Source organism: Camelus ferus, chromosome 4, assembly GCF_009834535.1.
Source record: "Camelus ferus isolate YT-003-E chromosome 4, BCGSAC_Cfer_1.0, whole genome shotgun sequence".
In the NCBI taxonomy this organism is placed as follows: Eukaryota; Metazoa; Chordata; class Mammalia; order Artiodactyla; family Camelidae; genus Camelus; species Camelus ferus.
The window spans coordinates 47,720,269-47,744,423 of NC_045699.1; the positions used below are offsets into that span (position 1 = coordinate 47,720,269).

The window sequence follows — 24,155 nt, forward strand, 5'->3', positions numbered from 1 at the left end:
ATATTTTCCAACATTTGCATTACTCTAACATTTATTTCAAAGATCATCAAGAATCAAGACCAAAAATAACCACACCAACAATATTCAACAGGAAACACCTTTATGAAATACAAAAAAAGATCAGTATAGTCAAGAGATATTGTAAAGGAGAGTCATTAACAATAAGGCAACAAGTCTTATCACTGGTTTGTCAAGGTTTTTTGGCCATGGAACCTTATGTCAAGCAATGTGCTACACAAGAAACTTTTGATAATTTTTTTTACAATCGTAGAGTGACAAGGAGGCAGCACAGAGTTGCTAGAGATATGTCTTGCACCTGCTGGGAAACTCCTGGTTCCTAGAAGCCCCTGAGAAACCTCTAGCAAAACAGTCTGAAAACCAACGTTATTATTTAATTCAGTCTGTAGCAGGAAAGTTTCATGAACCTAAGCTGGGTGCTTGAAAATGAGTAAGATTCAGATATGCAGCAAGGAGAGTTACTAAGCATTTCATAAGCAAGGAAAACAGAGTACAGATGAAGAGTAGGGGATAAGTCTGGTGTAGGCAAAAATGAAAGTTACCAGAATTTTGAACATCAGGAGAAGTTCAGGCTAGACATAAACAGGAAACGGTACCCCAAAAAAAGGAGAAAAGGCAGTAGAAAAAGAAATACTGCATAACAGAGGCATGAGGAACAAAGACCAGCCAGGCCACTATTATAATAAATAAACTCAGGTGTAATCCTGTCATCTTGCACTTGCCCAAATTCATCACATTCTTTCTCCTTACATCCAAATTACCCACTTATACACAAAATCTTTGACCTATGCATTCCCATGCCACTGAAGTCTTTATTTCTACCCTAGACTGTTAAAGTTTCCCCACCAGTATTCTTGTCTTGTCTCTAGGGTCTACTCCACCGCCCACTTGCTAGAGAATCACCAGAGGGCTCTTTCTAAACACAGATGTGACCAAGGCTCACGAACTTTCAGCTGCTCCTCTACGCCCTTACAATTAAAAACTGCTTGGCTTGACATTATCACATCCTTCCTAACTTTCTCTCCAGCTTCATCTTCCTTAGCCTCCTATACCTGGAACCAGTTCAGCCCTCCATAAAGCCCTTTCCATACACTGTAAAAATAATGAATTATGCCTTGAATAGTACATCCACTGGAGTGGATATCTCAGGAATAAATAAAACCTCTCCCGGTACTATCATAATTATCCTATGCCCAGCTTTTTTTTTTAAGTCACAATGGTACTCATGGAAATCAAAAAATTTGAGTAAAATGAAGGTTTGCATTATTGTGAGATTAATAAAATGACTGGTGCAGGACCAGACAGCTCAAGTTCCCAGAATCCAGAAGCCAATCACCTATGACATTATATCCAAATTCACATGATTGCAAGGCTTTACTACATTAGAGCCTCACGAGCTAGGGTCTGGCTACATAGGTTAAGAGCAGATTCAAGAGTCATACTGAATTAACACAACATTGTAAACTGACTACACTTCGGTTAAAAAAAATACATATATACATATTTATCTGCATGACTGAAACATTATGCTGTACACCAGAAATTGACACAATATTGTAAACTGACTACATGTCAATTAAAAAAAAAGTCAGACTAACTAGGGTCTTTGTCCAGACTCTATCACTTTCTAGCTGTAGTTAACCACTGTGCCTCAGTTTTTATCTACAAAATGGGGCTAATAATAATGCTTACCTCATACAGTTGTTATAAGGTAGGATGAATGAGGGGCAAAAAAGCTCATATTTGTAAAACACTCAGAACTGTGCCTGGCACGCTATTAAATACATACTCTATAAGCACAAATATGTGTACTTTCTTAGTCTCAGGACAAGGACAGTATTTGATGCAGTATGCACAACAGCATTCAATTCTCACAAAACCGCGTGAGGAAGGTGGTACTAAAACCATCTTAAAGATGTGGCTCAGAAAGGTTTGTCAGTCCTTTATTAAGGAGCTGAAGAGGAATTCATACGCAAGACTGAGCTCTGCAAAACCAATTTCATACCGGAATTAAGATGAGAACTGGAAAGCAGCGGCAAAATGGCTTGTCTTATTTCATTTCTCCCAATCCCAAATTTTCATCCTACTCACACCTCTAGCTATTCTAGCCCCAAAAATGAGTAAAACCTAAAAACAAGGCCCTAATACTCACCTGTCCTCTTTTAATATAAAAAGTTTTCATTAATTAAGCAAGCACATTTAGTGAACTCTCTCTACAATTTTATTACTAGCTAATAGGAGAGATGAAAATAAATAGTACAAGACATTCAGAAAAACCGAATCAATTAACCCTCCACCCCCACCACACACACCTCTGTCCTATCTTTATCCACTAACTAACTGGTGTCCAATATACGGTCTACTGCCAAGCTTATGCCATATCATCCATCACTTTGTATTAATTACTCTACTGTTCCCCTGTTAGGAAGAGACCTGATTACCCTTCCTTGACTTCAAAGGCTAGGTAAGATTATTTTTACGGTACACAGGAAGCATTTTTATACTACGAACTCTTTTAAAAGTTCTTCTAGCAACTTCTGTTATTCTCTCTTAAGGATTTTCCTAGTACAGCATATCAAATAGTCCGACTAAGCCACTTTTGCAGTAACTGGTATTGAACAGAAGGTAGGAACTGCAGCCCTAGGGGCTGAGCTCTCACATCACTGGACCAGGTGAGCCTCAAAAGTTTTAAAACTGAATTTCACATACTCCAACTGCAGGTCTTCCAAACTTAACAAAAAGCAGATTCTAGTGTACCAGGATTTCGACCGAACCGAATTTCAGCTAATTTATCTGCCACCTCATTACCCTTCCCAAATTTCCAAATTCTTTACCCCCGTCCAAAAAAGAATCAAGAAAGCACACTGCACTCGGCTTTCAGTAATTTCCTCTCCCACCTTTTACGCTCGTGAGCTCCTTAAACTATACCTAGGGGGCCACTCGGAAGCACTGGACTTCCCAGAAAACAAATACCCCAGACTGGGGCGACTCGAGATGGTCCGAATCTGCTCCGCACAGATCGCTTAACCCTCCACACCTGGACTGAGAGAGGGCCGCTTAGGAGACGACTGCTCACCTCCACCCCCAGACTTCGGTCCTGCATCCCAGAAGTGAGACCTCCGTGGGCTTTAAGAAACTAGCGCTCCTTCTCCTCCTGTGGACGGCGGTCAGGACCACAGTCCAGGAAGTGGGGCCCAATCAATGCACACCGGCCTAAAAGTCCCCTAGACCCGAAACCGCGCGAGCCCGCCCAGTCACTTAAGGCGCTTCAAACGCCCGAGGGGCGCCCCGCCCCCGCACTGCCCCGCTCCACACCCAGGCCCGGCTCCGCGGGGACGCCCCGGCCGGCCCCCGGGGGGCGCAGACTGGCCCCAGCCCGCCCTGCCCGCCTGGGCCGCCTACCGGGGGGCAACGGCCCCGCGCGCCGTCCCGCGCTCCAGGAGGGCCCGGCCCGACGGGCGGCGGCCGCTCACCTGAGGGCCCGGCCGGGACCGGGGACGCGGCAGGCGGGTAAAAACGTCCGAGGAGAGCCCACCGGGCGACGGCGTGAGCCACCGGCCTCAGCCTCTCGCTCCCGGAGCGTGTTTTCAAATCGCCTCGTCTTCACGCGGCCGCGTCTCCTTCCGCCGCCCGGAAATCAGGGCCCCTCCCCCGCCGCGCTGCGTTCACGTGACCGCGGCCCGCAGCCGCGCGCAGCCGGGGAGGCGGGAACCGGAGCGGTAGGCCCCGCCCCCGGGAGGAGGGGGCCGCGCCGGAAGCCCCCCGCGCTCCGGGAAGCGCAGGGAGGAGAGCGCAGGATCCAAGGACAAAGCTTGGCCGTAAGTTTAGCCGTGAACTTCCCGGACTTGCCCTTTAGGGGCCGTCGCGCTGATTACAACAGAAAAGGTTAAGAGCATATCTTTTCTCCCCAGACTGGACCAGTGTTCTTCAGGCGTGGAGCCACATTCAAAGAAAAGTATAAGTTCAATTAAATTGAGAAAAAGTTTGGGACTGCAAGGACTACAGAATTCCTGGGAACTTTAACCTGGATGGAGCAATTAAGAATTAGCTAGAGAGGACAAAATACCCCTAGTAGCTGGAACCTGAAAGTTTTAGTTGAGGATTTTCCTTAATATTTCAGTTTCTCAGCACAAAGATTCTTGCTCCTGAAATTAAGTGGGCCCAGTGAAGTTAAGAGAGAAATTTAAATGCCTAAAAAGATGAGAAAGCAAAGAGAACGGGTCTTTGAAAGATAGCCTTGCCAAATACTGGAAGGTGGCATGGAGGAAAGAGCCCCAGATGTGGATTTTAGACCTTGATTCAACTTTGTCTCTAGAGTTGACCAGATTATAAAACTTGGGGAAGCCATCAAGGAATGAGCCTTAGTTTGCTGGGTAAGGATTCAGAGCAATGATTTCTAAGTTCGGAGGAGACCCAAGCACTGGGACTAAGATCATTCTTATGTGATCAGAGACAAAGAAACAGAGCCAGATACCAACTTCTCCCCTCCCTGGCAGTACATCCATACAACCACGATCTGCTCTGAAGCCAACATAAACGTTTGGGAGTCATCAGTATTATATGGTATTAAAAGTTTTGAGTCTGAATCAAAAGAGGAAATGTTTATTGCCAGCCAGACATGTCCCCTGAACTCCAGGCTCATATCTGACAGCTTATTCAACATTTTCTTTCGACGTGGACTATATATCTCAAGATCAACGTATCCAAAATGAAACTCCTCATTTTTCCATCTGAAATCTACTCTTCCTGCAGCTTCTTCATCTCAAATAGCAACTCCATCCTTCCAGTTACTGAAGTCAAAACCTTTGGAGTTTTGACCTGGCTTCTTTCCTTCTTTCATATCTCACATCAAAATCATCTGACGATTCTGCTGATTCTACCTTCAAATACGTTCTGACTTCCACCACTTAACACACCTCCCTTGCTACCATCATGGTCCAAGCCATCTCATGATCACTGTAAAAAGCCTCTGAATAGGTCTCCCTGCTTCCATCACTGCAGTCTAGTGTCTTCCCCCTACAGTCTAATACCAGCAGAGCAATTGTGTGATTATTTAAAAATCTAAGTCAAATCAGGTCACTCTTTTTCTCAAACTCCCCCAACAGTTTCCTATTTCATTCAAGTAAAAGCCAGAGACCTTGATGCCCTTAAGTTTTGCCATATTCTGACACATTCCCTTAACCTGTGGGCACTCCTCCTACTACCCTCTCCTTTTTCACTCTGCTCCAGCCACCCTTGTTTTTGTCTGCAGCACCTTGGGCCTGGTGGTCACACAGCTCACTGAAGTGAGGCCTGGCTAAAGGAAGCAGCAGGTCGTCAGCAAGAGTCAACAGCAGCAGCCATGAGGGAATGCAAATCTCATTTTCAAGACAAAAACAGAAATCCAGAAATGTTTAGAAGAAATCTGATCTTAAAATATTGCTGAGGAAGTACATGTTTTTCCTATTTTAAAACACTGTGTAGGCCAAACAAAATACTTACGAGCAGGTTGCCAGTTTATAGCCTCTGGTTTAAGACATGAAAAGTGTGGACCTAAAGATAGGCTTTTTTCAAAAACTCAGTAATTACAAGGATGATCTGTTTAGCTGAGCCCAAACAGACCTTTGACAAATAACAAGAATATAACTTATCAAGGGTCCTTGACCCGTGCCAAAAAAACGTGTATAGTGAACATGCATTCTAGAATCTGTAGGATATTCCACTTCCAAATTCTGTCCAATTGGCCACATATTAGTTTCCTGGGGCTACTGCCACAAAGTACCACAAATTAAGTGGCTTAACCAACAGAAATGTATTGGCTCTCCGTTCTGGAGACTAGAAGTCTGAAGTCAAGGTGTTGGCAGGGTTGTTTCCTTCTGAGAGGTCTGAGGAAGAATCTGTTCCATGCCTCTCTCCAAGCTTCTGGTAGCCTTAGATGTTCCTTGGCTTGTAGATGGCATTCTCTCTGTTCCTTCAGATCATCCTCCCTTTGTGTCTGTGTCCAAATTTGCTCTTTTTATAAGGATACCAGTCATGTACAGCCCACCCTAATGACCTCATTTTAACTTGATTACCTTTATAATGATCCTATTTCCAAATAAGGTCAACCTTTGAGGTACTAGGGGTTAGGACTTCAACATATCTTTTCAGAGAGACCATTCAACCCATAATAGTCACCAAGATCTGTGTCCAGAAATGTCTCTATTTCCCCACCCTCTCTTTTTTGTCTATTCTTAGAAGCATCACAAAATTGTGAGTTAGGTAACTTACCACCATTCCATCTACCTAACCTTTGTAGCTTCTCTGTTTTTTATACTGGACCCCCAGTTAATATTTGTTTTGGAAATAGGGTACCACTGCTAAAACAAAACAAAACACCCAAACCTTCTTATGCTAATAAACTTCATTTTATAATGTCAAGACAAATAATAAAAGCTTGAACATATTAAACTGGCCCTTGCCTTACATTTCAGAGCTACTACTAACACAAAAAGCAGAGAGTCTTTGAAGAAAGCTGAAAAGGACAAGTTCAAATTTGGTACTACAACGAGGGACAAAAATTCAAAGTACATCCTTTAGGAATTGAATCATAACCAGTTACATGCAAATCACTTTGCACATTGCCCGGCACACAGTAAGCCCTCAATAAATGGCAACAGATATCCCAATTGATGATGTATCATTGGACCTAATTTATGCAAAATGAAACTTTTCATCAGGTTTCTTAGATAAAGTAACAAGAAATCAGTTCTGACTTTAAATTAAAAAAAAAAATTATTGAGAGAATATTGAGTAACACAGAAAGGCCAAGAAGGCTGCCCATCCAAGCTTGGAAAAAGACAGGAAGGAAGGAGACCAGCCAGGTGTACAAAATCATTCCCAGAGATAAGAATTGAAAATGAGGAAGTAAAATTATCTACATTTCCAGATATAATTGTATGCCTGAAAAAATATCAACTGAAAAGCTACTACAAACAACAAGGAAATTAAAAAAGGGTGAGGCAATATAAAATTAACATTCAGAAATCAATAGACTACACATGCACAAACAATAACTAATTAGACAATAAGATGGAAAAGGAGACCCCATTTGCAACAGCTATCAAAACCAATCAAATTCCTAGGACTGAATAGGAAACTGGATTAGAATTCTCAACATCCTAAAGATGACAAGTGTCCCTAAGTGAACTGGTAAATTGAATGAGATCCTAATAAATATGTCAACAGGGTTTTTTCTAAACCTACATGAGCTGATTAAAATTTGTCTATGAAAAATTAAACAAGCAACAATAGCCAAGAAATTTTTGAAAAAGAAAAGCAACGAAGAGAGACCAATTCTATTAGATATGGAAATAAATTATAAAACTTCAGTAATTCAAATGTGGTTTTGGCATATGAATAGACAAACCAACGGAATGAAAAACAAAGTCTAGAAACAGAACCAAATAAATATAAGAATTTAGTGCACTACAAAGACAACATCTCATGTCAATGACATAAAGATAAGTGGTTGGCATAAATAGGGAGCCATTTGGAAAAACATGAAGTTGGGTTCATACTTCACATATTACATTCAAAGATGTAAGGTTAAAAAACAAATTCATAAAAGTCCCAGAAAACAAAATGGGTGATTGATTTTATAACTTTGGATTTCTACTAGAACTTAAAACCTAAATGCCAGGAAAAAATTTTTTTTTAATTTGATTACAGGCTTTTACCAAAACTTTTAGAAATATTCTTCATAACCAAAAAAAAGAGAGTGAGAAAAGTAAAGTCAAAAGACAAGGCAAATTTAGGGAAAAAAAGTTGCAACTCGTATCACAGGTAAAGGATTAATTTTCTTAGTATACAAAGAATTCCCAGAAACAAAGGAAAAAAATCAAGTACTTGCTAGAAAAATATTTATCTCCAGCCAGTTTATGGAAAAAGAAATATAAATCATCCTTACATAAAAGACATTCAACTTGACTCACAAAAAGAGAAATGCAAATTGAAATTAAGATCACTTTCCTCATTTTTTTAAAACGTTGTTTTTATTGTTATACTCATTTTACAATGTTGTGTCAAATTCCAGTGTAGAGCACAATTTTTTAGTTATACATGAACATACATACATTCATTGTCACATTTTTTTTGCTGTGAGCTACCACAAGATCTTGTATTATTTCTGTGTGCTATACAGTATAATCTTGTTTATCTATTCTGCATATGCCTGTCAGTATCTACAAATTTTGAACTCCCAGTGTATCCCTTCCCACCCCCTGCCCCCTTGGCAACCACAAGTTTGTATTCTATGTCTATGAGTCTGTTTCTGTTTTGTATTTATGTTCCTTTTTTTTTTTTTTAAGATTCCACATATGAGCGATCTCATACGGCATTTTTCTTTCTCTTTCTGGCTTACTTCACTTAGAATGACATTATCCAGGGACATCCATGTTGCTGCAAATGGCGTTATGTTTTCCTCACTTTTAAGATTGTCAGAATCCAAAAGTTTGACAACAAACCTGTTGCTGACACCATGGAGAAGCAGCACTCTCATATATTGTTGGTGGAAGTATAATCTGGCATAAACTACAGAAGATGTAATTGTGAGAATTAAATTTGGTGGGAGAAACGGTAAGACATAAAATAACAATTTACTTTCTCACATTGATGTTGAGATGTTAATTTCTCTCATTAAAGTCAAAATGTAGGCAGTCTAGGCATCAGGTGGCTCTGCTTCAGCAAGTCCTCAAATACTCAGGCCACTTCTCTATTGTTGTGTCAGTCCCAAGGTCACCTCATGGTTCAAGATGGCAGTTTTAGCTCCAGCCTTCACACCTGCATTTCAGTCAGCAAGTAAAGGGAAGGGCACAAGGACATGATCCCTCCACTGAGGAAGTAGAAGTTGCATACAGTATTTCTGTTTTCATCCTTCTGCCCAGAACTCAGACTATATCTAACTGTATAGGAGCTGAGAAATTTGAGGGATCTCCTGTAAGTAGTAAAAATCTCTGCCATCAACATGGTTTGGTGATAGAATTTTTGTTTCTGTTTTATATAAATGGGTATAAGTATACTCATTGATGAAGCAAAATACCTTCTTCTGGTGGGTCTCAAGTTTTTTAAAGCTCAAAACTGTCCTAAGTGAGGCAATATGGTATAGTACAACAACCCAGAAAGAAAAAAACACAATTATTCTTCTGAACTCCAAGTGTCAAGGACTTCCTAGAGCATAAGAGGAAAGTAAAAAATAACAAGGAAAAAAATCATTGCTAAGTTTGGCATAAAAAATGTTAAGTAGTATATATCAAAAAGTATTTTAAACAAAATCAGTAGAGAAAGATGGATCAGATACTAAATGCTGTTAGGACAACTGATGAGCCATTTAAGGGGTGGAGGGAGGTGGGACTGGCCTCTGGGAAATTCCTAACATCCAAAGCATGTCGTAACAGGCAAGAAAGCTAAAGGAAACGATTGAAAAACTCAACAGTAACCTTCAGGGTCCAGTCAGGAAAGAGAAAGCATGTCAGCTATTTTAATAGAGCGAATTTAACATAAAGAATTGTTAATCAAATACTCAAGAAATAAAAAAGGCAGAAAGAGGATCTGAGATATCACAGGAGAATAACTGGTGGAAGCAGCTACCGCCCTAAGGGACAGGGGAACAGAGGGAAGGAATGGGGATTGTTAAAATTTAGAAGGTTGGAGATGGGGCGCATTGAGGGGAGGTCAGACCTGCAGAGAGGTGGGTGGTGCCAACTGACCAGTCTGAGGTGGTGCAATGATGCTGCTTCTGCAAGTGTTGGGAAAACTGCAAAAACTGCATAACTAGAAGTGTTGGGACACTCCTCTGGAACCAAGTTGCCACTGGGTGAGGACTCATGGCTGCAATGATGTTGACAAAAAGGAGGGACAAACAGAAATAAGCAAATCTCTTCTTCCTCCTCCATCTTTCCAGTCTCCCTCTTCTGCTTCCCACTGACAGAGCCAAGCAGGGAGCCAGCTGGCAAAGTGAAATGGGGTTTGCAAAGTCCTCCAGCCAGGGGCATGATGCAAAACACAGAGAGATGATAGCTCAATAATCAGCATTTCCACTCAATGAAAATTTCAAATAATAAAATAACAAAAAAGCATCAGAGAAAATTTAGTACCATATGGTATGATTTAGGGATTGGGGATTTTTTCTTTAGAAAGATAGGCAACTTAGAAGCCATTGAAGAAAAATACAGGCATATTTCACAACATTAAAAAAAATGAAATGTAGTATGGCAAGTGATGCCATAAACATAGACAAAGGGCAAAAAAAGCAGCTTAGGAGAAAGATTTACAATGCATATGAAAGATAAATTATTAATATCTGCAATATGCAAGGAGCTCTGGCAAATTATAAAGGGACAAAAATAATTCAATAGAAAAAAGGGCAAAATCTATTTTTGTAACAATTCATACACAAAAAATCCAAGTGATCAATAAACTTTGCAAACCTGCTCAATCTTATTGATTGTCAGGAAATGGTAAAATTAATATAAAGTGGGATATAATGTCTCAGTTAACAAACTCACAGCAGTTACAAGGCAGTATAACACCTGCTGGCAGGGATGAAGGGAAAAGGGTATTCTTCTCCTTCGCTTTGCTTCCCATACTTAGTTGGAAATATAAAATATTGCAGCCATTTGGGGAAGAAGTCTGGAAATATCTTAAAATTCTTTTAAATTGATAGTCTTTCAATCTAGTAATCCCATCCCCTGAGAATTTAGATATAAAAGAATCAGTCCAAAGTACATATTTATGAGGTATTTATTACAATATTTGAGTAGCCTAACACTAGGAAAAAAAGGAATACCAATTAAAAAGGGAATCACTGAATAAACTGTGATACACTGACTCTTATGGTGACATTAAAAAGATTCAGTTCCATCTATACCAGTTATTTTAAAGATTTTTTTCCCCAATGTACTTTCAAGTAAGAAAAAGTATATGTAATCTAACCACATTGTTATGAAATTAGCCAAAAATGTAAACATCAGTGTATGTCTACTTTTGTATGTGATCATGCAAACATGGAGAAAGATATGAAAAATAACAAATCAGAGTGTTATTAATGACTTGGCAGGACCAGAGGGAAAGAGGGGTATGTAAATAGCATAAAGAGATGATTGAAAGGATGGCTATCAAAAAGTGAAATAAAATCAAATTTAACACCCTAATGACAGCATTGTTTTTGATTTTAACATAGTGCATTGTTGAAATCAGGAAATTGAAGTTGATATAATACTATTAACTCGTGTACAGATTGTATTTCAACTTCATCAGTTTTTACAAGTATTGATTTTTTTACAGCTTTATTAAGGTACAATTGACATACAAAAAATGACACATATTTAATGTATGCAATATGATGAGTTTGGACATACGCATGTACCCATGACACAATCATCACAATGAAGGTAATAAACGTATCCATCACTTTCGAACGTTTCCTTATGTCCCTTTAGGTTTTTTTTTAATTAAAAAAAATTTTCACGGTAAGGACACAACATGAGCTCTACCCTCTTAACAACTTTTTAAATACACAACACCAAATTGCTACCTGTAGGCTCTCTGTTGTACAACAGATCTCTAGAACTCATTCATCTTGCATAACTGTAACTTTATACCTGTCGACATCCCCCATTTCCTACTTTGCCCGGCAACCACCATTAGATTTTCTGCTTTTCTAAGTTTGACTATTTTAGATGCTTCATGTACATGGAATCATGCATTATTTGTCTAAGCACTGATTTTTAAAATACTTACTTCACCATATCCCAAAACTTGAGACGTTGACATGCCCTGTAATAACACAACTGTAAGTCTCACTAAAAGGTTATGAAGGTGATTCAACTTAAGCAGTGATCTTCAAAACTTTGTTTCCTAAAAAGCTAAAAAGCAAACAGACCACTTATGTAAGGAAGCACATCCTTTAACAAATCTTTTTTAAAAGGTCATGTTATCATCGCAGAGGTTAAATTGCAGGTCCTACACATATGCATAGTCCCTGAAACATCTTCCCACATCTGGATGTTGCTTTGCCCCTCTCACCAATTCTGCTAAGCGGGAAAAATTTGACAATTTCCACGGCTAGAGAGTGGTTAAAGTGCTCCGTTGAGATTCAGATAGCATTGTAGCATCCTTGATCCCACAATGAAAGCCAGAAGGTATAACTACCAGGTTGATACACCTATTCCCAAGGATGACAGAGTGCTAGCTCAAAGGTTTTAACAACTGGTACAGCTCAGCATCAAATCAGCACAAAGGCCAGCTTTCAACTACTAAATAGCCAACCTAGTGCCTCCCATTTGACGTATCAGCACTGAGGAAACTAAGGCACAGGGATGTGCATATCTAGGAAACTATAAAGGTAAACTCTGAATCCAGGTATCAAAATCTCTAAATTTACAGGGAAAGAAATAAGACAATCTTCCTTATCATAGTCAACTAAAGAAAACTTAAAAATTAGAGTACGGCCATTGCAGAGCCTGGGGCATTATTTCTAAAACACTGTCCCTGAGAGCAGCATTTTGCAATTAGCATATTATTTTTACAGTCAGAAATTTACTTTTTTAAAACATTACCTCAACAATTTTAGAACAATAAATTACACACACACACACACACACACACACGCACACACACAGCGACTCTATAATTACCATTACTTTCTGAAAACAATAGGTGAGTAAATGAGAGGCCCAGGAACAGTATTTCAACAAATCTCCATGATTTTGAAATTCTACAGATTAATTTTTTAATTTTCTCTTATGTGAGCAATTGTTTTTTCTTATTTCTATGCATTCTATAAAATAAAATAGCAAGACTTGAATGTTTTTACCATATCATGCAGTAGGTGTATTCTTAATTCACTTGTTACAATTTACATTTAAAATAAAACATGGAATACAAATGCATTAAATATGTCAGAATGGCTAGGATAGAGAAGGAAATAGCCACTGTCATCAGTAGAGGGAATAAACCGGTGCTTTTCGAGATGCAGTAATTAGCTACAAAATTGTTTAGTGCTTGGCCTTCCACTGTTAGGACTCTATACTAAAAGAATAACCAGATACATAAATGAAGATCTGTATTTAAGAAGTGTACAAGAATGTTGACCTCATCAATGTTTACAGAGTGAAAAATCAGAAATAGTCTGAATGTGCGACAGTTGAGGAATGGGTGTATAAAGAATGGTAAACAGCAAGCCATAGTGTCAGGAGAAAATATTTATAACAAACTTATCATGAAAGGAAAAAAAAAAGAATGCTCAGTCATTAAGAAGGAATATGCTCTGAAACGTTTTTAAAGATATTTTTAAGAATATTTAGGGAGATGGAGAAATCTTCAGTGGAAATATTGGACCAAAATGTTGATCAGTAGAGAGCTTTTTGGTAGAAATATTACAGCTAATAAATAAAGAAGGAACAGAAGAAGAAAGTAAAGAAACAATCCCCTTTAAAATAGCACCCAAAGTAATAAAATATCTGGGAATAAATCTAACCAAGGAGGTGAAAGAATTATACACAGATAACTATAAACCATGGATGAAGGAAATTAAAGAAGACTAAAAAATGGAAAGATATTCCATGCTCTTCGGATTGGAAGAAGTCAATATTGTTAAAATGGTCACACTGCCCAAGGCATTCTACAGATTTAATGCAATCCCTATCCAATTACCCAGGACCTATTTCACAGAACTAGAACAAATCATAATAAAATTTATATGGAACCATCAAAGACCTAGAATTGCCAAAGCATTACCGAAGAGAAAGAAAGAGGCTGGAGGAATAACTCTCCCAGACTTCAGACAATACTATAGAGCTACAGTCATCAAGACAGCATGGTATTGGTACCAAAACAGACATATAGACCAATGGAACAGAATAGAGAGCCCAGAAATGAACCCACAAACTTTTGGTCAACTCATCTTCGACAAAGGAGGCAAGAATATACAATGGAATAAAGACAGTCTCTTCAGCAAATGGTGTTGGGAAAACTGGACAGCAGCATGTAAAACAATGAAGCTAAAACACTCCCTTACACCATATACAAAAATCAACTCAAAATGGATTAAAGACTTAAACATAAGACAAGATACAATAAACCTCCTAGAAGAAAATATAGGCAAAACATTATCTGACATACATCTTATAAATGTTCTCCTAGAACAGACTCAAGCAATAGAAATAAAAGCGAGAATAAACAAGTGGGACCTAATGAAACTTACAAGCTTCTGCACAGCCAAGGAAACCATAAGTAAAACAAATCCAAAACCTACAGATTGGGAGAAAATTTTTGCAAATGAAACCGACAAAGGCTTGATCTCCAGAATATATAAGCAGCTCACACGATTTAATAAGAAAGAAACAAACACCCCAATCCAAAAATGGGCAAAAGACCAAAACAAGCAATTCTCCAAGGAAGACATACAAATGATCGATAGGCACATGTAAAAAATGCTCAATATCACTAATCATCAGAGAAATTCAAATCAAAACTACAATGAGATATCACCTCACACCAGTCAGAATGGCCATCATTCAAAAGTCCACAAATGACAAATGCTGGAGAGGCTGTGGAGAAAAGGGAACCCTCCTGCACTGCTGGTGGGAATGCAGTTTGGTGCAGCCACTGTGGAAAACAGTGTGGAGATTCCTCAAAAGACTAGGAATAGACTTACCATATGACCCAGGAATCCCACTCCTGGGCTTCTATCTAGAAGGAAATCTACTTCAGGATGACACCTGCACCCCAATGTTCATAGCAGCACTATTTACAATAGCCAAAACATGGAAACAGCCTAAATGTCCATCAACAGGTGACTGGATAAAGAAGATGTGGTATATTTATACAATGGAATACTACTCAGCCATAGAAACCGACAACATAATGCCATTTGCAGCAACATGGATGCTCCTGGAGAATGTCATTCTAAGTGAAGTAAGCCAGAAAGAGAAAGAAAAATACCATATGAGATTGCTCATATGTGGAATCTAAAAAACAAAAACAAAAACAAAAACAAACAAACAAAAACAAAGCGTAAATACAGGACAGAAATAGACTCACAGACAGAGAATACAGACTTGTGGTTACCGGGGTGTGGAGGGTGGGAAGGGATAGCCTGGGATTTCAAAATTGTAGAATAGATAAACCAGATTACACTGTATAGCACAGGGAAATATACACAAAATGTTATGATAACTCACAGAGAAAAAAATGTGACAATGAGTGTGTATATGTCGATGAATGACTGAAAAATTGTGCTGAACACTGGAATTTGACACATTGTAAAATGATTATAAATCAATAAAAAATGTTAAAAAAAAAAAAAAAGAATTTACATCTCCCCGACAAAAAATAAATAAAGAAAGAAAGAAAGAAAGAAAGAAAGAAAGAAAGAAAGGAAAGAAAGAAGGAATGAAAGGAATAAAATATCATCATTTTCAGTTCTTAGTAAACAAATGGATCTAGGCAATGATCATGAAGAGTTGCTTAAATCACAGAGAGTGAAACAGACATTATGTACCTTATTAAAGTACCCAATACTACATTTTAAAAAGACTTGCCATAGAATTCAAAACGGAATCTGATCAAGCCTAGATCTAACTACAAATTTATGGAAATTAAGGGCAGAGGAGTATATGAAACTACACCATGGCAATGCAGTCAGCACACCCTGGATGTAGGAAACTCACCAAGACAAATAATCTGGTTTCTTTGGGAAAAAATTATTTTGAAGGAATAAAAAGAGATTGAGCAGGAAGCTAAAGATCAGAGCATCTTAGGTGATGTATCAGCCAAGACCCCTGATTCAAACGAAGAAACTGTAATTTTTATATTTATGGCAGTCAAGGAAATGTGAACACTTGATCTTTGATAATATTAAAGAATCATGGATAATGATGAAAGAATTGTAATTATTTTTTAAAGAGTTTCTATCTTTTAGAAAAACATACTGAAACATTTATGGATGCATTGATGATATGAAAGGATTTGCTTTGGCTTGGGATTTGCTTCAAATATCTCTACAGGGAGGAGGGAATGGGTAGGGCAGAAATAAAACAAGTTTGTCCATGAGCTGAAAACTGTGGAAGCTGGAGAGTAAGAGAATATGGAGAGTCACTCTCTATTTCTGAGTGTGAAATTTTCTACACTATAATCTTTTTTAAAAAATCAGTAGACTCACTAGTTTTAAAAAAAGGCAAGTAGCTCACATGAGAGTAAGATTTCCTGGGTTATATTTTTTATGCCTTGTAATGAATAAATAACTTATAAATAGTTGAGTATAATTATTATGCTACTCTAAATTTGAATATAAATAAATTCACTTACCAGGGGAAATTTTTTTTTAGGTTATATGTCTTGAATTTCTTTTTGGAAAATATGACAGCCATGCCCAGGGGCAAGTGAAAACACTCATCTATGCACCTGGGTCTTTACTGCCAAGGCCTGTGACACTTTACCATTCTCAGGATATAAGGCAAATCTTCCCTAAATCACTGGCACTGACCCCAGAGGCTCCTAGTCCTGAGCCTCAGAGAAGGTATTCCTCCAGAAATTAGACACGGTCCTCATTTAGTTCAGTCCTCTAGAATCTTTGTCCCAAGTAACTTAAGAACAAGAGGAGAAATGCAGAGATGTTCTGTATTCATTGAGAATCCCCTGGGTAGATTAAGTTGTTTATTATTTCGTTCAATGCATGTTTGTTTACAGAGTCCCTAATACGTGACAGGCTGTGTTAGGTCTTTGTGACATAGTCCCCACCCAGTGATTGTCTACTGGAGAACAGAGAAAAGTAGAGACAGTAGCAAATAAAGTCTTAATCTGGATAAGGTCAATTTAATTCAAAAGGGGAATCTGGTTTACAGTAATCCCTTCTCTCATCATTGCCAGATTACCTAATTGCTTAAAAGACAATTAACTCCTCCTCCTCAAGTGTTTGGCAAACAATAGCAAGCAGATTTGTGGGGGGTAAAAAAAAAAAAACATATACATACACAGCCAATTAGGGACACAGTTACAAATTCCTGTTTTGGGGAGTCTCCAGATTCTGCCTGCCCATCTCTTACCTCCAACCCCCTGAACCCCTATAAATAGACAGAATGGGAGCTGGCAGTGAAGAGTAGTTAGCTTGGAAGTAGAAGTCAATCCTAAAACCAGGTAAGTTAGGAAGGAGGATTTTGAGGCATACAATTAATGCCAATAATGGAGCTTAGATTGTCTTACTATAGGACTGGGTATCAAGAGAATCAGAAAATACCTAGAAGTCAAGAGCACTATGGGAGTCTTTTTCTTATTGTGGGGAATCTTAACTACCTTCCATTAGGAAGCTTAACCATTTGTATTGAAGTAGGGAGAGGAGGTGGAAGATAATGTTTTATACATTTTGCTTCTATGTGCATAAAATATCAATGGAACAATACACACAGAGCTAGAAACATTGCTTTCAGGGAGGGGGACTGGGAGCCTGGGAGAAGGGTGGAAAGGAGATTTTTTTCCCTTTTAGTACTTTATGCTTTAAAATTTTGAACCATGTGAATGTATTGCTTTGCATAAATGAGACAGGATGGAAGGAGGGAGGGCACAGCCACTCAGGGAATGAGAGCAATTTAACACCAAAATGGTGGAAGATTCAACTCCCAGTTGGCCTTGAAAATTAAGTTGGCAGGAGGTTTGACTTCTAGTAGACCCTGAGCTTCATTTTATGCTCATTGTAACAGTGTGATAAATAACATGCCCGCAGGTGCCATGACAGCCCCTAAGGCTAACTGCAAAAGGCCTAAGAATGGGCGATGGCCCAATTCCTTGGAACTCCAGCCCCTTTCCCACTGCAGTTGGAATGGTCCCACCTATAGGCATGTGAAGCTACTGAGCCCATAAAAACTGGCAACACCACACCTAGTCGGCCTTTTTCGCTCCTTCCTCTTTGGAGACGGCCTGCACTCTGTCTATGGAGTATGTACCTACTTTTACTTTAACCTGAGCACCAAATTCCCACACCTCTTTCCTTGCCTTTCTCTTGCCTTACACTCTATGCTGTGTGTATCTCTCTAAATAAATCTACCTTTACTCAGCTGTGGCTCGCACTTGAATTCTTTCCTGCATGAAGCCAAGGACCCACACCTGGCGAGGCACATCCCAGGAACTCAGCCGAGACCTGGGACATGGCCCTCCTCAAGTCCCACATCCATTTTCCTGCATCATAATTAATTAGTTAATTAAAAAAAAAACTAAAATGGGGATCATAATGGCTAAAAAGGGATGAAGAGATTAGCATCAAAGGGCCAGTTGCTCCTCATACAAGAGGAAAACTAATGCAAATCACACTATTAAGAATCTAAAGGGCTATTATAACAGAACATGATACATAATTTCAGATTTTCTTTTGCAATATAGGCCTTTATGGGCAAAATTGGTGAATTCTGAATCAGATCAATAAGTTAGATAACAGTATTATATCAATATTAATTTCCTAATTTTAGTAATAGTATTGTGGTTATGTAAGAAAAAAGTCTATTTTTAAGAAACACCCACCAAATCATTAGGGGTAAAGAGATGTCATGTCTTCAACTTGCTCTATGAGAGTGTTAGATATAGAAGATACAGAGAAAGACAGAGGAAAAATAATAATTATAAAGCAGGCATGATAAAATGCTAACAGTTACTGGCAAGGATGAGGAGCACCTGGAACTCTCATACACTAGTGATAGAAAAAAAAATGTTATAACTGTTTTTGAAAACAGGCATTTTTTAAAATAATGTTAAACATAGACTTACCAGATAACCTAGGAATTACACTCCTAGGTATTTACCCAGGAGAAATTAAAACATACAGATCCAAAAAGTTTGTACAAGAATGGTTACATCAACTGTATTTATAATAACCCAGGGTACAAACAACCCACATGTCCATCAACAGGAGAATGGATAAACAAATGGATTTGTACACTTGATTATGGGAAACAATTATCCGTGAGTCTCCTGTGTTTCTGCATGTCTTGTGAACAGAGGCATTGACAGCTCTGCTCCAGACAATCGTTTCAAAAATGCTTGTGTGGCAGATCCCTTTGGAAGATATAGTTTCTCCATCTGGAGCAGAGGGCAAGTTGTTTGGGATTCGGTGTGATAAAGACAATGTTTCCCTGTGGGATGTGGGTTGGGAAGATTTCCCTGCAGCCTCTTATGGAAGCGACAACCAACAGTGGGCCATAGAAGGAGGGCAGGACAAGGTGGCAGGCTTCACTCTGGGAGACAGGGGGGAGGTTAGCAGTTATAGGGGGATTGATGTCAGGTTGGCTCATTGGTTACCAGGGAAACCAGCAGAGGGGCACACCCCTCATTGCTCCTTTGATAAGAGCAATCACTAGCTGGGGCCTGGGGCAAGTATGTAGGCAGTCATTTGAGTAGGGGTAGGTGAAGCAGGCGCCGGTTGAGCAGGGGATGGACAGAGAGCAAGAGAACAGCCGCCTTGAATGGCCTGACCACACAAAAGGTGAAGGAGGAAACTTCCTAGAGCGGTGGGACTATTCTGTATTTTGGTTGTGATGGTGGTTGCATGTGTGTATACATTTTTCAAAGTGTGTCAAACTGTACACTTTAAGTGTATAATTCTGTTACATGTAAATTATGTCTCAATAAAGTTATACAGGCAAAAACAGCCCAAATATCCATCAACATATAAATGGATAAACAAAATACGGTATATACATAAAATGAAATATTATTCAGCCTTAGAAAGGAATGAAATTCTGAAACATTGCTACGACATGGATGAACCTTGAAATCATTATGCTAAGTGAAAGAAGTCAGACAGAAGAGGACAATTATTGTATGAGTCTGCTTATAATGAGGCACCTAGACTAGGCAAATTCACAGGGACAGAAAGTAGAACAGTGGTTACCAGGGCCTGGGGAGTCGTTTAATGAGCACAGAGTTTCAGTTTGGAATGATAAAAAAATTCTGGAGACAGATAGTGATGACACTTGTACAACAGTGTGAACATACTTAATGCTACTGAACTATACACTTAAAAATAAAAAGACAAATATCATATGATATCACTTATATGTGGAATCTTAAAAAAAAATGATACAAATGAACTTATTTACAAAACAGAAAGAAACTCACAGACATAGAAAACAAACTTATGGTTACCAAAGAGGAAAGGGGGTCAGGGAGGGATAATGAAGAGTTTGGGATTAGCATATAGAAACTACTATACATAAAATAGAAACAACAAAGTCCTACTGAATAGCACAGGGAACTACATTCAACATCTTATAATAACCTATAGTGAAAAAGAATATGAAAAAGAAAATATATGCATGTATAACTGAATCACTGTGCTGTACACTGAAAACTAACACAACAGTGTAAGTCAACTATACTTCTCATTTTTTAAAACATGGTTAAAATGATAAATTTTATGTTACACCTAATGTATTTATACATATTGTAGTAGTGGTGAGAAAAAAATAACATCCCTCTCCAGTGATGTGCTGTTAAATGTGTAACAACCAGCTATAGGAGGGAAGCTGATTTGTAGCGTTTACCGTGATAACAAACACTCCCACAATGATCAATTTCAAGCAATAGTGTGATGTCACTGAATGGAGAGCTGGGAATAGATGCTAACAACCAGCTTTCCAATAAGAGCTAGCTCAAACCTACTGCTATTTCTACCCAACCAACCAACCATCAGTAAACAGCAAGTCTAACAAAGACAACACAACATGAAAGTTATAAAGAAGAAGGGGAAGAAAGCCCTACAGTTATTTATTTGCAGTAATCTGTATGCCAGCCATGGAGATTGACTGTTATTTGTGGGCTCATATGTACTGGTACATCAAGGTTCTAGTTGACTGATCTTGCAAGCTGGAAGGTATCAGTTCTGGTTGGTTGCTGCCGATTGCCATATGTTATGAAATCTCGTGGATCTCACCCTTGGTGCCAGCAACAAGGAAGGACAGTTGTGGCACCTTCTTCAATCACATTGGTTTAGCTACTAATAGACAATCCTTTCAAATTTTTAAAGATCTTCACTGTCATCATATTTCCTTTGTCTTAGCACAAAGAGCTCTTCAGAGACAGAATACCTCCAAAAGTAGAGTAGGAACAAAATCCTGAAGCCATTTCCAGAAGATTCAGACTGTATGCTCAATGCCAATGACACTCAGATACGGTGTGCGTGATAATTACTTGGAGTTCTGTTAAACATGCAAACTGATTCAGCAGGTCTGAGGTCAGCATGAATCTTCACTTTGAAAGAGAACTGCAGGTGATTCTGATGCAGTTGATTCATGGACCACAACATTTGTCAACACTGCTTGATGATGTAGCTCTTTCCCTTCTCCCCTCTTATAATTTCACACCATCGACCACTTTACTCTAAGATACAAATCAGGGTAACTAATGTTATCTATTCCTGCAACATTTCCCAGTGTGTGTATAATGATGCCTAAAATGGCCTTAAGATAATTCAGTACACTTTTCCGCGTTACCCAGAGGAGGTCCGTACGGCATTGTTCTGAATTCCCATCGTAACTTAAAGGGAAACTTTCATAATGTCCGGAGCCCTTGATGTCCTGCAAATGAAGGAGGAGGATGTTCTCAAATTCCTTGCAGCAGGAACCCACTTAGGTGGCACCAACCTTGACTTCCAGATGGAGTGGTACATCTACAAAAGGAAAAGTGATGGCATCTACATCATAAATTTGAAGAGAACCTGAGAGAAGCTTCTGTTGGCAGCTCGGTGCCATTGTTGCCATTGAAAACCCAGCTGGTGTGTCATATCCTCCAGGAATACTGGCCAGCGAGCTGTGCTGAAGTTTGCTGCTGCCACTGGAGCCACGCCTATTGCTGGCCGCTTCACACCTGGAACCTTCACTAACCAGATCCAGGCAGCTTTCCGGGAGCCGAGACTTCTGGTGGTTACCTATCCCAGAGCTGACCACTAGCCTCTCACTGAGGCATCTTACGTTAATCTGCCTACCATCGCCTTGTGTAACACGGACTCCCCTCTGCGCTACATGGACATTGCCATCCCGTGCAACAACAAGGGAGCTCACTCTGGGTCTGATGTGGTGGATGCTCGCCCGGGAGGTTTTGCGCATGCGCGGCACCGTCTCCTGGGAACACCCATGGGAGGTCATGCCTGATCTCTACTTCTACAGAGATCCTGAAGAGATTGAAAAGGAAGAGCAGGCTGCAGCTGAAAAGGCTGTGACCAAGGAGGAATTTCAGGGTGAATGGACAGCTCCCGCTCCCGAGTTCACTGCTACTCAGCCTGAGGTGGCGGACAGGTCTGAAGGCGTGCAGGTGCCCTCTGTGCCTATTCAGCAGTTCCCTACTGAAGACTGGAGCGCTCAGCCCGCCAATGAAGACTGGTCTGCAGCTGCCACTGCTCAGGCCACTGAATGGGTTGCAACAACCATGGAGTGGTCCTAAGCTGTTCTTTCCACAAACTCTTAAAATGGAAACAGGTTGACAGAAAATAAAGTTTCTAAAAATTGTGTCCACTTGAAAAAAAAGATAATTCAGTACAGACAATGTGACATAAATGTGTGCTAATTGATTTTACTGTCATTGATGAAACAAGTGTTATTCAAGCTTTTTGGTTTAGAAGAAATATTTTAGGAGAATCCCTTCTATTCTTTAAACAGGAAATAAAATCTAGCAAGCCCTGCAGCCAATAACCTTAGGTACCTGAGGCTTGATCACTAAGAGATCTTGAGTCTAGTCATTGGCACTGTGTCTGATTCCCTGATACAAACCACAAGTTTAACTTAACTCTGCCTGTGTTGTTAGTTCTGCCTTGACTAATTCTTTCATGCAGGCTGTGGTCAGAGCATTTAAAAGGGCAGAGACCTGGATTTTATTGAGATCTTATTGTTTTATGCTTTATTAACAACGAATTTCTGTTTAGTAAATGTCTCATAATTGTGTCCCAGACTTGCTTTCCTTATAACCTAGCAGTGAGATTAAGGAGGCACAGTTAATCTTCATCTACTCTAACTACAAGAGGCCATACTAACCTACCAAGAAGAATCTTATATCTGTACCTGAAAAATTGGCTTAGGGCAGCTATAGGAGAACACTAAACCACAAGATGCTCATTTGAAAAAAGAAGAGTTGCATGATTAAATAAACTTCGGAAATGCTGCATAGTTTATTCCCCTCTTGGAAAGTGTATGCTACCAATTTAAAGGCTCTGAGAAATTTTGAATAAAGAAATGCATTGTATTTTCATGTAGTCCAGCATTCCCCCAAACTTATTTGAGTAAAGGTTTTAACATTTAATGAAATTAATATTTTGTGGAATACACATTTAGAATAGAATTTCCCAGTGCTCTGGTGAAAATCTAGCTGTGAAAGGGAACACAAGAATAGGTAGGCAAATGAGTTTGGGATTTCTAACTTCAAACTTACTTTAACCATATTTATTTGTACTATTAATTGTAATGAATGTGAACTGATTTACCAATAGTCATCAAGAATTATCAGAGAGAATTCAAGTCCCTAGTTGAAATGTTCGCTGCATTTGATAGCCTGGTCAACAATTCTTTACCTAGAATTCTCTTATATAACACAAATGAAACATAGGTTTAAACAGTTGCATTTTAAAGTAAGCATCAGTTCTCTGGGACATGCTGTAGTGATTGAAAGATGAAGCTGTAAAGCTATCTGGGTGGGAATCCTTGTCCACCACTTTTTGGCATTATGACTCTGGGCAACTTAAGCTCTCCAGGTCCTAGGTGTCTCACCAGTAAATGAGGACCATTAGAAAGACCAAATTTCTGAGACAAAAAGAAAGGGAGAATTAATTTTACTTTTTAATGTTTTTATTCTTTTGGGGGAGTGGGGAAGGAAATTAGGTTTATTTTTATTTTTTTTTTAATGAAGGCACTGGGGATTGAACCCAATCTCATGCATGCTAAGCACTCACTCTACCACTGAGCTATACCCTCCCTCCTGGGAGCATTCATTTTAAATGTTAGTTAATGTCATTATTACTTTAATTTTACCTGAAATTGCCATTGTGCTTCCAAGTAGCTTCTGACAAATTTACTTTTTTTCCCCAATGAACAAACCTACTGTTCTCACACAGAGTATGATTTATTATAGAAGAATCAGATTTTAATATT

At 39.1% G+C, this 24,155-nt stretch overlaps 1 protein-coding gene and 1 pseudogene across 2 annotated transcripts in view; one reads left to right on the plus strand and one right to left on the minus strand.

Annotated features, from left to right (window-relative positions):
* The window catches only part of TEX10 (testis expressed 10), a 45,311-nt gene extending 41,636 nt beyond the window's left edge, over nt 1–3,675 (minus strand). The window contains exon 1 of one of the 2 annotated variants that reach the window (XM_032478082.1): nt 3,492–3,675. The gene's annotated coding sequence lies outside the window, so the exon portion shown is untranslated. The remainder of the gene's footprint in view (nt 1–3,491) is intronic. The other variant, XM_032478081.1, reaches the window with a different exon arrangement.
* A 2,496-nt stretch (nt 3,676–6,171) lies between these two features.
* LOC102520840 lies at nt 6,172–22,484 on the plus strand (annotated as a pseudogene).
* Nucleotides 22,485–24,155: the final 1,671 nt, after the last annotated feature.